Below are 13,323 nucleotides of genomic sequence, written 5' to 3' on the forward strand. Positions count from 1 at the left end.
TGGATTATAACACCAACCTCTTCACAAAACATTTGTTATTTCCTCTCTTACATGGCCCCACATGAATGTAGAGTCCCTGCACAATCCTAGTGCGACTAATACGATTCAGGTATTGAAGAATAGCTTCACCAAGGGCAACCTCAATGGTTGGATTTGAACCGACATCTCAACACACTTAATCAAGCACTTGAGACCACTCGGCCTGACAAAACATTTGTTAAATGTCTCGATGGGATCGACACATGTCCTTGCCATTGCTCTGCATAACTTTCATTGATTTCAATCTAGGGTTTACATACAGCAACTACAGTTTTTTAAGGTCATTTGCCACATGTACATAACAGGATGAGGTGGCCGAGTGGTTAAGGCGATGGACTGCTAATCCATTGTGCTCTGCATGCATGGGTTCGAATCCCATCCTCATCGTGTAACAATTAAAATTCGGTGCTTTATTTTGGCACTGGAAGATTTTGACTTTCACAAACACTGGTAAAATTGCTGACTGCCACAGCGAGAGCACAGGACTTGGTATCTGAGTGGTGAAGGCGATGAACTGCATGTGTGGATTATAACACCAACCTCTTCACAAAACATTTGTTATTTCCTCTCTTACATGGCCCCACATGAATATAGAATCCCGTCGCAATCCTAGTGCGACTAATACGATTCAGGTATTGAAGAATAGCTTCACCAAGGGCAACCTCAATGGTGGGATTTGAACCGACAGCTCAAAACACTTAATCAAGCACTTGAGACCACTCGGCCTGACAAAACATTTGTTAAATGTCTCGATGGGATCGACACATGTCCTTGCCATTGCTCTGCATAACTTTCATTGATTTCAATCTAGGGTTTACATACAGCAACTACAGTCTTTTAAGGTCATTTGCAACTCCCAAAAAACAGGATAAGGTGGCCGAGTGGTTAAGGCGATGGACTGCTAATCCATTGTGCTCAGGTATTGAAGAATAACTTCACCAAGTGCAACCTCAATAGTGGGATTTGAACCGACACCTCAACACACTTAATCAAGCACTGGAGACCACTCGGCCTGACAAAACATTTGTTAAATGTCTCGTTGGGATCGACACATGGCCTTGCCATTGCTCTGCCTAACTTTCATTGATTTCAATCTAGGGTTTACATTACAGCAACTACAGTTTTTTAAGGTCATTTGCCACATTTAAATAACAGGATGAGGTGGATGAGTGGTTAAGGCGATGGACTGCTTATCCATTGTGCTCTACATACAAACACTGGTAAAATTGCTGACTGCCACTGCGAGAGCACAGGACTTGGTATCTGAGTGGTGAAGGCGATGAACTGCATGTGTGGATTATAACACCAACCTCTTCACAAAACATTTTTTATTTCCTCTCTTACATGGCCCCACATGAATATAGAATCCCGTCGCAATCCTAGTGCGTCTAATACGATTCAGGTATTGAAGAATAACTTCACCAAGGGCAACCTCAATAGTGGGATTTGAACCGACACCTCAACACACTTAATCAAGCACTGGAGACCACTCGGCCTGACAAAACATTTGTTAAATGTCTCGTTGGGATCGACACATGGCCTTGCCATTGCTCTGCCTAACTTTCATTGATTTCAATCTAGGGTTTACATTACAGCAACTACAGTTTTTTAAGGTCATTTGCCACATTTAAATAACAGGATGAGGTGGATGAGTGGTTAAGGCGATGGACTGCTTATCCATTGTGCTCTACATGCATGGGTTAGAATCTCATCGTGTAACAATTAAAATTCGGTGCTTTATTTTGGCACTGGAAGATTTTGACTTTCACAAACACTGGTAAAATTGCTGACTGCCACAGCGAGAGCACAGGACTTGGTATCTGAGTGGTGAAGGCGATGAACTGCATGTGTGGATTATAACACCAACCTCTTCACAAAACATTTTTTATTTCCTCTCTTACATGGCCCCACATGAATATAGAATCCCGTCGCAATCCTAGTGCGTCTAATACGATTCAGGTATTGAAGAATAGCTTCACCAAGGGCAACCTCAATGGTGGGATTTGAACCGACAGCTCAAAACACTTAATCAAGCACTTGAGACCACTCGGCCTGACAAAACATTTGTTAAATGTCTCGATGGGATCGACACATGTCCTTGCCATTGCTCTGCATAACTTTCATTGATTTCAATCTAGGGTTTACATACAGCAACTACAGTCTTTTAAGGTCATTTGCAACTCCCAAAAAACAGGATGAGGTGGCCGAGTGGTTAAGGCGATGGACTGCTAATCCATTGTGCTCTGCATGCATGGGTTCGAATCCCATCCTCATCGTGTAACAATTAAAATTTGGTGCTTTATTTTGGCACTGGAAGATTTTGACTTTCACAAACACTGGTAAAATTGCTGACTGCCACAGCGATAGCACAGGACTTGGTATCTGAGTGGTGAAGGCGATGAACTGCATGTGTGGATTATAACACCAACCTCTTCACAAAACATTTGTTATTTCCTCTCTTACATGGCCCCACATGAATGTAGAGTCCCTGCACAATCCTAGTGCGACTAATACGATTCAGGTATTGAAGAATAGCTTCACCAAGGGCAACCTCAATGGTTGGATTTGAACCGACATCTCAACACACTTAATCAAGCACTTGAGACCACTCGGCCTGACAAAACATTTGTTAAATGTCTCGATGGGATCGACACATGTCCTTGCCATTGCTCTGCATAACTTTCATTGATTTCAATCTAGGGTTTACATACAGCAACTACAGTTTTTTAAGGTCATTTGCCACATGTACATAACAGGATGAGGTGGCCGAGTGGTTAAGGCGATGGACTGCTAATCCATTGTGCTCTGCATGCATGGGTTCGAATCCCATCCTCATCGTGTAACAATTAAAATTCGGTGCTTTATTTTGGCACTGGAAGATTTTGACTTTCACAAACACTGGTAAAATTGCTGACTGCCACAGCGAGAGCACAGGACTTGGTATCTGAGTGGTGAAGGCGATGAACTGCATGTGTGGATTATAACACCAACCTCTTCACAAAACATTTGTTATTTCCTCTCTTACATGGCCCCACATGAATATAGAATCCCGTCGCAATCCTAGTGCGACTAATACGATTCAGGTATTGAAGAATAGCTTCACCAAGGGCAACCTCAATGGTGGGATTTGAACCGACAGCTCAAAACACTTAATCAAGCACTTGAGACCACTCGGCCTGACAAAACATTTGTTAAATGTCTCGATGGGATCGACACATGTCCTTGCCATTGCTCTGCATAACTTTCATTGATTTCAATCTAGGGTTTACATACAGCAACTACAGTCTTTTAAGGTCATTTGCAACTCCCAAAAAACAGGATAAGGTGGCCGAGTGGTTAAGGCGATGGACTGCTAATCCATTGTGCTCAGGTATTGAAGAATAACTTCACCAAGTGCAACCTCAATAGTGGGATTTGAACCGACACCTCAACACACTTAATCAAGCACTGGAGACCACTCGGCCTGACAAAACATTTGTTAAATGTCTCGTTGGGATCGACACATGGCCTTGCCATTGCTCTGCCTAACTTTCATTGATTTCAATCTAGGGTTTACATTACAGCAACTACAGTTTTTTAAGGTCATTTGCCACATTTAAATAACAGGATGAGGTGGATGAGTGGTTAAGGCGATGGACTGCTTATCCATTGTGCTCTACATACAAACACTGGTAAAATTGCTGACTGCCACTGCGAGAGCACAGGACTTGGTATCTGAGTGGTGAAGGCGATGAACTGCATGTGTGGATTATAACACCAACCTCTTCACAAAACATTTTTTATTTCCTCTCTTACATGGCCCCACATGAATATAGAATCCCGTCGCAATCCTAGTGCGTCTAATACGATTCAGGTATTGAAGAATAACTTCACCAAGGGCAACCTCAATAGTGGGATTTGAACCGACACCTCAACACACTTAATCAAGCACTGGAGACCACTCGGCCTGACAAAACATTTGTTAAATGTCTCGTTGGGATCGACACATGGCCTTGCCATTGCTCTGCCTAACTTTCATTGATTTCAATCTAGGGTTTACATTACAGCAACTACAGTTTTTTAAGGTCATTTGCCACATTTAAATAACAGGATGAGGTGGATGAGTGGTTAAGGCGATGGACTGCTTATCCATTGTGCTCTACATGCATGGGTTAGAATCTCATCGTGTAACAATTAAAATTCGGTGCTTTATTTTGGCACTGGAAGATTTTGACTTTCACAAACACTGGTAAAATTGCTGACTGCCACAGCGATAGCACAGGACTTGGTATCTGAGTGGTGAAGGCGATGAACTGCATGTGTGGATTATAACACCAACCTCTTCACAAAACATTTTTTATTTCCTCTCTTACATGGCCCCACATGAATATAGAATCCCGTCGCAATCCTAGTGCGTCTAATACGATTCAGGTATTGAAGAATAGCTTCACCAAGGGCAACCTCAATGGTGGGATTTGAACCGACAGCTCAAAACACTTAATCAAGCACTTGAGACCACTCGGCCTGACAAAACATTTGTTAAATGTCTCGTTGGGATCGACACATGGCCTTGCCATTGCTCTGCCTAACTTTCATTGATTTCAATCTAGGGTTTACATATAGCAACTACAGTTTTTTAAGGTATTTTGCAACTCTCAAAACAAAGGATGAGGTGGCCGAGTAGTTAAGGCGATGGACTAATAATCCATTGTGCTCTGCATGCATGGGTTCGAATCCTATCCTCATCGTGTAGCAATTAAAATTCTGTGCTTTATTTTGGCACTGGAAGATTTTGACTTTCACAAACACTGGTAAAATTGCTGACTGCCACAGCGATAGCACAGGACTTGGTATCTGAGTGGTGAAGGCGATGAACTGCATTTGTGGATTATAACACCAACCTCTTCACACAACATTTGTTATTTCCTCTCTTACATGGCCCCACATGAAAATAGAATCCCTGCGCAATCCTAGAGCGACTAATAAGATTCAGGTATTGAAGAATAACTTCACCAAGGGCAACCTCAATAGTGGGATTTGAACCGACACCTCAACACACTTAATCAAGCACTGGAGACCACTCGGCTTGACAAAACATTTGTTAAATGTCTCGTTGGGATCGACACATGGCCCTGCCATTGATCTGCCTATCTTTCATTGATTTCAATCTAGGGTTTACAGATAGCAACTACAGTTTTTTAAGGTCATTTGCCACATGTAAATAACAGGATGAGGTGGCTGAGTGGTTAAGGCGATGGACTGCTAATCCATTGTGCTCTGCATGCATGGGTTCGAATCCCATCCTCATCGTGTAACAATTAAAATTCGGTGCTTTATTTTGGCACTGGAAGATTTTGACTTTCACAAACACTGGTAAAATTGCTGACTGCCACAGCGAGAGCACAGGACTTGGTATCTGAGTGGTGAAGGCGATGAACTGCATGTGTGGATTATAACACCAACCTCTTCACAAAACATTTGTTATTTCCTCTCTTACATGGCCCCACATGAATATAGAATCCCGTCGCAATCCTAGTGCGACTAATACGATTCAGGTATTGAAGAATAGCTTCACCAAGGGCAACCTCAATGGTTGGATTTGAACCGACAGCTCAACACACTTAATCAAGCACTTGAGACCACTCGGCCTGACAAAACATTTGTTAAATGTCTCGATGGGATCGACACATGTCCTTGCCATTGCTCTGCATAACTTTCATTGATTTCAATCTAGGGTTTACATAAAGCAACTACAGTCTTTTAAGGTCATTTGCAACTCCCAAAAAACAGGATGAGGTGGCCGAGTGGTTAAGGCGATGGACTGCTAATCCATTGTGCTCTGCATGCATGGGTTCAAATCCCATCCTCATCGTGTAACAATTAAAATTCAGTGCTTTATTTTGGCACTGGAAGATTTTGACTTTCACAAACACTGGTAAAATTGCTGACTGCCACAGCGAGAGCACAGGACTTGGTATCTGAGTGGTGAAGGCGATGAACTGCATGTGTGGATTATAACACCAACCTCTTCACAAAACATTTGTTATTTCCTCTCTTACATGGCCCCACATGAATATAGAATCCCGTCGCAATCCTAGTGCGACTAATACGATTCAGGTATTGAAGAATAGCTTCACCAAGGGCAACCTCAATGGTGGGATTTGAACCGACAGCTCAAAACACTTAATCAAGCACTTGAGACCACTCGGCCTGACAAAACAGTTGTTAAATGTCTCGATGGGATCGACACATGTCCTTGCCATTGCTCTGCATAACTTTCATTGATTTCAATCTAGGGTTTACATACAGCAACTACAGTCTTTTAAGGTCATTTGCAACTCCCAAAAAACAGGATGAGGTGGCCGAGTGGTTAAGGCGATGGACTGCTAATCCATTGTGCTCTGCATGCATGGGTTCGAATCCCATCCTCATCGTGTAACAATTAAAATTCGGTGCTTTATTTTGGCACTGGAAGATTTTGACTTTCACAAACACTGGTAAAATTGCTGACTGCCACAGCGAGAGCACAGGACTTGGTATCTGAGTGGTAAAGGCGATGAACTGCATGTGTGGATTATAATGCCAACCTCTTCACAAAACATTTGTTATTTCATCTCTTACATGGCCCCACATGAATATAGAATCCCTGCGCAATTCTAGTGCGACTAATAAGATTCAGGTATTGAAGAATAGCTTCACCAAGGGCAACCTCAATGGTGGGATTTGACTGCTAATCCATTGTGCTCTGCATGCATGGGTTAGATTCTCATCGTGTAACAATTAAAATGCGGTGCTTTATTTTGGCAATGGAAGATTTTGACTTTCACAAACACTGGTAAAATTGCTGACTGCCACAGCGAGAGCACAGGACTTGGTATCTGAGTGGTGAAGGCGATGAACTGCATGTGTGGATTATAACACCAACCTCTTCACAAAACATTTGTTATTTCCTCTCTTACATGGCCCCACATGAATGTAGAGTCCCTGCACAATCCTAGTGCGACTAATACGATTCAGGTATTGAAGAATAGCTTCACTGAGGGCAACCTCAATGGTTGGATTTGAACCGACACCTCAACACACTTAATCAAGCACTTGAGACCACTCGGCCTGACAAAACATTTGTTAAATGTCTCGTTGGGATCGACACATGGCCTTGCCATTGCTCTGCCTAACTTTCATTGATTTCAATCTAGGGTTTACATTACAGCAACTACAGTTTTTTAAGGTCATTTGCCACATGTAAATAACAGGATGAGGTGGATGAGTGGTTAAGGCGATGGACTGCTTATCCATTGTGCTCAACATGCATGGGTTAGAATCTCATCGTGTAACAATTAAAATTCGGTGCTTTATTTTGGCACTGGAAGATTTTGACTTTCACAAACACTGGTAAAATTGCTGACTGCCACAGCGAGAGCACAGGACTTGGTATCTGAGTGGTGAAGGCGATGAACTGCATGTGTGGATTATAACACCAACCTCTTCACAAAACATTTGTTATTTCCTCTCTTACATGGCCCCACATGAAAATAGAATCCCGTCGCAATCCTAGTGCGACTAATACGATTCAGGTATTGAAGAATAGCTTCACCAAGGGCAACCTCAATGGTGGGATTTGAACCGACACCTCAACACACTTAATCAAGCACTTGAGACCACTCGGCCTGACAAAACATTTGTTAAATGTCTCGATGGGATCGACACATGTCCTTGCCATTGCTCTGCATAACTTTCATTGATTTCAATCTAGGGTTTACATACAGCAACTACAGTCTTTTAAGGTCATTTGCAACTCCCAAAAAACAGGATGAGGTGGCCGAGTGGTTAAGGCGATGGACTGCTAATCCATTGTGCTCTGCATGCATGGGTTCGAATCCCATCCTCATCGTGTAACAATTAAAATTCGGTGCTTTATTTTGGCACTGGAAGATTTTGACTTTCACAAACACTGGTAAAATTGCTGACTGCCACAGCGATAGCACAGGACTTGGTATCTGAGTGGTGAAGGCGATGAACTGCATGTGTGGATTATAACACCAACCTCTTCACAAAACATTTGTTATTTCCTCTCTTACATGGCCCCACATGAACGTAGAGTCCCTGCACAATCCTAGTGCGACTAATACGATTCAGGTATTGAAGAATAGCTTCACCAAGGGCAACCTCAATGGTTGGATTTGAACCGACAGCTCAACACACTTAATCAAGCACTTGAGACCACTCGGCCTGACAAAACATTTGTTAAATGTCTCGTTGGGATCGACACATGGCCCTGCCATTGCTCTGCCTATCTTTCATTGATTTCAATCTAGGGTTTACATTACAGCAACTACAGTTTTTTAAGGTCATTTGCCACATGTAAATAACAGGATGAGGTGGATGAGTGGTTAAGGCGATGGACTGCTTATCCATTGTGCTCAACATGCATGGGTTAGAATCTCATCGTGTAACAATTAAAATTCGGTGCTTTATTTTGGCACTGGAAGATTTTGACTTTCACAAACACTGGTAAAATTGCTGACTGCCACAGCGAGAGCACAGGACTTGGTATCTGAGTGGTGAAGGCGATGAACTGCATGTGTGGATTATAACACCAACCTCTTCACAAAACATTTGTTATTTCCTCTCTTACATGGCCCCACATGAAAATAGAATCCCGTCGCAATCCTAGTGCGACTAATACGATTCAGGTATTGAAGAATAGCTTCACCAAGGGCAACCTCAATGGTGGGATTTGAACCGACACCTCAACACACTTAATCAAGCACTTGAGACCACTCGGCCTGACAAAACATTTGTTAAATGTCTCGATGGGATCGACACATGTCCTTGCCATTGCTCTGCATAACTTTCATTGATTTCAATCTAGGGTTTACATACAGCAACTACAGTCTTTTAAGGTCATTTGCAACTCCCAAAAAACAGGATGAGGTGGCCGAGTGGTTAAGGCGATGGACTGCTAATCCATTGTGCTCTGCATGCATGGGTTCGAATCCCATCCTCATCGTGTAACAATTAAAATTCTGTGCTTTATTTTGGCACTGGAAGATTTTGACTTTCACAAACACTGGTAAAATTGCTGACTGCCACAGCGATAGCACAGGACTTGGTATCTGAGTGGTGAAGGCGATGAACTGCATGTGTGGATTATAACACCAACCTCTTCACAAAACATTTGTTATTTCCTCTCTTACATGGCCCCACATGAATGTAGAGTCCCTGCACAATCCTAGTGCGACTAATACGATTCAGGTATTGAAGAATAGCTTCACCAAGGGCAACCTCAATGGTTGGATTTGAACCGACAGCTCAACACACTTAATCAAGCACTTGAGACCACTCGGCCTGACAAAACATTTGTTAAATGTCTCGTTGGGATCGACACATGGCCCTGCCATTGCTCTGCCTATCTTTCATTGATTTCAATCTAGGGTTTACATATAGCAACTACAGTTTTTTAAGGTCATTTGCCACATGTAAATAACAGGATGAGGTGGATGAGTGGTTAAGGCGATGGACTGCTTATCCATTGTGCTCTACATGCATGGGTTAGAATCTCATCGTGTAACAATTAAAATTCGGTGCTTTATTTTGGTACTGGAAGATTTTGACTTTCACAAACACTGGTAAAATTGCTGACTGCCACAGCGAGAGCACAGGACTTGGTATCTGAGTGGTGAAGGCGATGAACTGCATGTGTGGATTATAACACCAACCTCTTCACACAACATTTGTTATTTCCTCTCTTACATGGCCCCACATGAAAATAGAATCCCTGCGCAATCCTAGAGCGACTAATAAGATTCAGGTATTGAAGAATAACTTCACCAAGGGCAACCTCAATGGTTGGATTTGAACCGAAACCTCAACACACTTAATCAAGCACTGGAGACCACTCGGCCTGACAAAACATTTGTTAAATGTCTCGATGGGATCGACACATGGCCTTGCCATTGCTCTGCCTAACTTTCATTGATTTCAATCTAGGGTTTACATACAGCAACTACAGTTTTTTAAGGTCATTTTCCACTTCTAAAATACAGGATGGGGTGGCCGAGTGGTTAAGGCGATGGACTGCTTATCCATTGTGCTCTACATGCATGGGTTAGAATCTCATCGTGTAACAATTAAAATTCGGTGCTTTATTTTGGCACTGGAAGATTTTGACTTTCACAAACACTGGTAAAATTGCTGACTGCCACAGCGAGAGCACAGGACTTGGTATCTGAGTGGTAAAGGCGATGAACTGCATGTGTGGATTATAATGCCAACCTCTTCACAAAACATTTGTTATTTCATCTCTTACATGGCCCCACATGAATATAGAATCCCTGCGCAATTCTAGTGCGACTAATAAGATTCAGGTATTGAAGAATAGCTTCACCAAGGGCAAACTCAATGGTGGGATTTGACTGCTAATCCATTGTGCTCTGCATGCATGGGTTAGATTCTCATCGTGTAACAATTAAAATGTGGTGCTTTATTTTGGCAATGGAAGATTTTGACTTTCACAAACACTGGTAAAATTGCTGACTGCCACAGCGAGAGCACAGGACTTGGTATCTGAGTGGTGAAGGCGATGAACTGCATGTGTGGATTATAACACCAACCTCTTCACAAAACATTTGTTATTTCCTCTCTTACATGGCCCCACATGAATGTAGAGTCCCTGCACAATCCTAGTGCGACTAATACGATTCAGGTATTGAAGAATAGCTTCACCAAGGGCAACCTCAATGGTTGGATTTGAACCGACACCTCAACACACTTAATCAAGCACTTGAGACCACTCGGCCTGACAAAACATTTGTTAAATGTCTCGTTGGGATCGACACATGGCCTTGCCATTGCTCTGCCTAACTTTCATTGATTTCAATCTAGGGTTTACATTACAGCAACTACAGTTTTTTAAGGTCATTTGCCACATGTAAATAACAGGATGAGGTGGATGAGTGGTTAAGGCGATGGACTGCTTATCCATTGTGCTCTACATGCATGGGTTAGAATCTCATCGTGTAACAATTAAAATTCGGTGCTTTATTTTGGCACTGGAAGATTTTGACTTTCACAAACACTGGTAAAATTGCTGACTGCCACAGCGAGAGCACAGGACTTGGTATCTGAGTGGTGAAGGCGATGAACTGCATGTGTGGATTATAACACCAACCTCTTCACAAAACATTTGTTATTTCCTCTCTTACATGGCCCCACATGAAAATAGAATCCCTGCGCAATCCTAGAGCGACTAATAAGATTCAGGTATTGAAGAATAACTTCACCAAGGGCAACCTCAATGGTGGGATTTGAACCGACACCTCAACACACTTAATCAAGCACTTGAGACCACTCGGCCTGACAAAACATTTGTTAAATGTCTCGTTGGGATCGACACATGGCCTTGCCATTGCTCTGCCTAACTTTCATTGATTTCAATCTAGGGTTTACATACAGCAACTACAGTCTTTTAAGGTCATTTGCAACTCCCAAAAAACAGGATGAGGTGGCCGAGTGGTTAAGGCGATGGACTGCTAATCCATTGTGCTCTGCATGCATGGGTTCGAATCCCATCCTCATCGTGTAACAATTAAAATTCGGTGCTTTATTTTGGCACTGGAAGATTTTGACTTTCACAAACACTGGTAAAATTGCTGACTGCCACAGCGAGAGCACAGGACTTGGTATCTGAGTGGTGAAGGCGATGAACTGCATGTGTGGATTATAACACCAACCTCTTCACACAACATTTGTTATTTCCTCTCTTACATGGCCCCACATGAAAATAGAATCCCTGCGCAATCCTAGAGCGACTAATAAGATTCAGGTATTGAAGAATAACTTCACCAAGGGCAACCTCAATAGTGGGATTTGAACCGACACCTCAACACACTTAATCAAGCACTTGAGACCACTCGGCCTGACAAAACATTTGTTAAATGTCTCGTTGGGATCGACACATGGCCTTGCCATTGCTCTGCCTAACTTTCATTGATTTCAATCTAGGGTTTACATTACAGCAACTACAGTTTTTTAAGGTCATTTGCCACATGTAAATAACAGGATGAGGTGGATGAGTGGTTAAGGCGATGGACTGCTTATCCATTGTGCTCTACATGCATGGGTTAGAATCTCATCGTGTAACAATTAAAATTCGGTGCTTTATTTTGGCACTGGAAGATTTTGACTTTCACAAACACTGGTAAAATTGCTGACTGCCACAGCGAGAGCACAGGACTTGGTATCTGAGTGGTGAAGGCGATGAACTGCATGTGTGGATTATAACACCAACCTCTTCACAAAACATTTGTTATTTCCTCTCTTACATGGCCCCACATGAAAATAGAATCCCGTCGCAATCCTAGTGCGACTAATACGATTCAGGTATTGAAGAATAGCTTCACCAAGGGCAACCTCAATGGTGGGATTTGAACCGACACCTCAACACACTTAATCAAGCACTTGAGACCACTCGGCCTGACAAAACATTTGTTAAATGTCTCGTTGGGATCGACACATGGCCTTGCCATTGCTCTGCCTAACTTTCATTGATTTCAATCTAGGGTTTACAAAAAACAGGATGAGGTGGCCGAGTGGTTAAGGCGATGGACTGCTAATCCATTGTGCTCTGCATGCATGGGTTCGAATCCCATCCTCATCGTGTAACAATTAAAATTCGGTGCTTTATTTTGGCACTGGAAGATTTTGACTTTCACAAACACTGGTAAAATTGCTGACTGCCACAGCGATAGCACAGGACTTGGTATCTGAGTGGTGAAGGCGATGAACTGCATGTGTGGATTATAACACCAACCTCTTCACACAACATTTGTTATTTCCTCTCTTACATGGCCCCACATGAAAATAGAATCCCTGCGCAATCCTAGAGCGACTAATAAGATTCAGGTATTGAAGAATAACTTCACCAAGGGCAACCTCAATAGTGGGATTTGAACCGACACCTCAACACACTTAATCAAGCACTGGAGACCACTCGGCCTGACAAAACATTTGTTAAATGTCTCGATGGGATAGACACATGGCCTTGCCATTGCTCTGCATAACTTTCATTGATTTCAATCTAGGGTTTACATATAGCAACTACAGTTTTTTAAGGTCATTTGCCACATGTAAATAACAGGATGAGGTGGATGAGTGGTTAAGGCGATGGACTGCTTATCCATTGTGCTCTACATGCATGGGTTAGAATCTCATCGTGTAACAATTAAAATTCGGTGCTTTATTTTGGCACTGGAAGATTTTGACTTTCACAAACACTGGTAAAATTGCTGACTGCCACAGCGAGAG

At 42.5% G+C, this 13,323-nt stretch overlaps 10 non-coding genes across 10 annotated transcripts; all 10 read left to right on the forward strand.

The window, feature by feature from the left end:
- The first annotated feature begins 344 nt into the window (after positions 1-344).
- trnas-gcu (transfer RNA serine (anticodon GCU)) lies at positions 345-426 on the forward strand. Its single transcript has one exon. It is a non-coding gene; the product is annotated as a tRNA-Ser (tRNA).
- A 1,807-nt stretch (positions 427-2,233) lies between these two features.
- trnas-gcu (transfer RNA serine (anticodon GCU)) lies at positions 2,234-2,315 on the forward strand. Its single transcript has one exon. It is a non-coding gene; the product is annotated as a tRNA-Ser (tRNA).
- Positions 2,316-2,795: 480 nt separating this feature from the next.
- Positions 2,796-2,877, forward strand: trnas-gcu (transfer RNA serine (anticodon GCU)). The gene has a single exon. It is a non-coding gene; the product is annotated as a tRNA-Ser (tRNA).
- Positions 2,878-4,684: 1,807 nt separating this feature from the next.
- On the forward strand, positions 4,685-4,766 carry trnai-aau (transfer RNA isoleucine (anticodon AAU)). Its single transcript has one exon. It is a non-coding gene; the product is annotated as a tRNA-Ile (tRNA).
- A 1,042-nt stretch (positions 4,767-5,808) lies between these two features.
- Positions 5,809-5,890, forward strand: trnas-gcu (transfer RNA serine (anticodon GCU)). The gene has a single exon. It is a non-coding gene; the product is annotated as a tRNA-Ser (tRNA).
- A 480-nt stretch (positions 5,891-6,370) lies between these two features.
- On the forward strand, positions 6,371-6,452 carry trnas-gcu (transfer RNA serine (anticodon GCU)). Its single transcript has one exon. It is a non-coding gene; the product is annotated as a tRNA-Ser (tRNA).
- A 1,375-nt stretch (positions 6,453-7,827) lies between these two features.
- Positions 7,828-7,909, forward strand: trnas-gcu (transfer RNA serine (anticodon GCU)). The gene has a single exon. It is a non-coding gene; the product is annotated as a tRNA-Ser (tRNA).
- A 1,037-nt stretch (positions 7,910-8,946) lies between these two features.
- trnas-gcu (transfer RNA serine (anticodon GCU)) lies at positions 8,947-9,028 on the forward strand. The gene has a single exon. It is a non-coding gene; the product is annotated as a tRNA-Ser (tRNA).
- Positions 9,029-11,515: 2,487 nt separating this feature from the next.
- Positions 11,516-11,597, forward strand: trnas-gcu (transfer RNA serine (anticodon GCU)). The gene has a single exon. It is a non-coding gene; the product is annotated as a tRNA-Ser (tRNA).
- A 997-nt stretch (positions 11,598-12,594) lies between these two features.
- Positions 12,595-12,676, forward strand: trnas-gcu (transfer RNA serine (anticodon GCU)). The gene has a single exon. It is a non-coding gene; the product is annotated as a tRNA-Ser (tRNA).
- Positions 12,677-13,323: the final 647 nt, after the last annotated feature.

This window comes from Oncorhynchus mykiss, chromosome 15 (genome assembly GCF_057628025.1).
Source record: "Oncorhynchus mykiss isolate SJ-2025 chromosome 15, ASM5762802v1, whole genome shotgun sequence".
Taxonomy (NCBI): Eukaryota; Metazoa; Chordata; class Actinopteri; order Salmoniformes; family Salmonidae; genus Oncorhynchus; species Oncorhynchus mykiss.